The 1,950-nt window shown below is 35.2% G+C and overlaps 1 pseudogene; it reads left to right on the top strand.

The window, feature by feature from the left end:
- Positions 1 to 914: 914 nt before the first annotated feature.
- Positions 915 to 1,033, top strand: LOC116095198 (annotated as a pseudogene).
- The last annotated feature ends 917 nt before the right edge of the window (positions 1,034 to 1,950 follow it).

Genomic DNA, 1,950 nt, shown 5'->3' with positions numbered 1-1,950 from the left:
AATTTCACCCTTGACAAGAAGGTATGTCAGCACTGTCAGCTATTTTGCCCTCACAGATAGCTGAAAATGACTGCAAGTTTATCTTAAATAAACTACTAGGGAAATGAAGACTTAAAAGGCAACAACAACAGCAAACTGATGACAGCAGGAACAGCTTAAATGCATCACAGGTAACTAAGAGGGGCACAGGAAGACAACATCAGAAAGCGACGTTTCACAGCCATCAGGGTACAGTTGCAACACAGTAGGAGAATCACCTGTAAAAAAATCAAAAGCACTAAAACACTGAATTAATATTGTCTGTTGTGGTACCTCCCATGAAAATCTTGATTTCTCCAATGTCCCTATCACATCCTGTCCACTGCTGGACACACAGCAAACCTCAACTTGTTATCATTGAAGAGTTAATGTTCTTATAGTTACAGAATAACTAAATACATGGTCACTCATATATCTAAAATCTTCCATTTACTCTGCATTCTATGTCATCTAAAGATTTATGTTATTTACAATTATACCCAGTGCTACTTTTGTTAATCTATCTTCTCTGTATCTTTTTAAAAATTACATACCCACACACACACATGTGTGTGTGTGTGTGTGTGTGTGTGTGTGTGTGTGTGTGTGTGTGTGTGTAAGGGTAGACTGGCTCACAGCCAAGAAGAAAAATTAAAAGCAAGAAATATAAAATTGATGTGACAAAGGGTATTCATAAAAACTAAGACTGATTCAGTTTAAAGAAATAGACAATAGTAAAGAAGGTGTAAGTAAATAGTGAAATGTCAAGAGAGATTTGGCATGGGAAAGGGAGAAGTGAGAGGAGAAAATAATAGATAAAGTAGTTGTACTTAGGAGACAAAAAAAAAAGTCAGTAGTCCAGTATCAACCCAATTCATTTTAAAAGAACCACTAGAATCTACGTCCATACCACCCTGAACGTGCCCGATCTCCTGTGATCTCGGAAGCTAAGCAGGGTCAGGCCTGGTTAGTACTTGGATGGGAGACCGCCTGGGAATACCGGGTGCTATAGGCTTAAATTAAAAAAAAAAAAAAAAAAAAAAACTACTAGAAGTCCAGCCTGCTAACATGAGCAGACATAAATAACAACCAGAGAAAGCTGGAGTTTTGACATCCAGAATAATAAATACCAGCATTTAGAAACACACTTGAAAAGAAACAACATTTTAGGTTGAATAATAGATAATAGTCAACTATGAGGGGGAAGGGGATAATAGTATTTTTTTCCTATGGCCACAGAAGACAAGTGATGTATTATATGCAATCAGCAAACAACTGTGGCATTGGGTCATCAAAGAGCTCTTAATAATTGGAAAATAAGTTTCATTTTGGGGGGTACCTCTGACTATCAAATTAAATGCATTTGGTTTCTTCATAGATGCTTTTATATAGAAAACAAATGAGATTAAGAAGAGAGTGAGAGAAAGAGAGAGAGGAAAGAGAAAGAGAGAGAAGAGGATACCAACATTAAATGAGAATTGAGAATCTACTGTTAATTAAATGTCACATTTATTTTTTCTTAGTGTGTTTTGTTGTTTAAATATAAAAACTGAGATGATAATTTTCCAGGGATAATATAGGTTACACTATACTGGACCTTGGACAATTAAAAGTGGGCTATGGCATATATCTTTCTCTTACATCCCAGATAATGTAGATAAGAGAGGGGAATGGAAATGAGAGTTTAGACAAAAAAAAAAAACAAAAAAAAAAAAACCCTTCTTCTCTAGAAGCGTATAATACCTGCAATGCTGTATATTTATTTTTTCAATTGCTTTATATATTTATTAGCTATTATTAATGCAGTAAGAAAGAACACAAAGATCAAAGGGTACACAGTTTTATAAGATACATTGGAGGAGAAATAAGGCTGATATTTTTCAGCCACATCTTACAGTCTAGGTGAATACATTCTAAGAGGGGTGGCCTCTA

This window comes from Mastomys coucha, unplaced genomic scaffold (assembly GCF_008632895.1).
Source record: "Mastomys coucha isolate ucsf_1 unplaced genomic scaffold, UCSF_Mcou_1 pScaffold17, whole genome shotgun sequence".
NCBI lineage: Eukaryota > Metazoa > Chordata > Mammalia > Rodentia > Muridae > Mastomys > Mastomys coucha.
The sequence above is the reverse complement of the archived record's forward strand: the minus strand, read 5'-3'. Positions and strand labels throughout refer to the sequence as shown.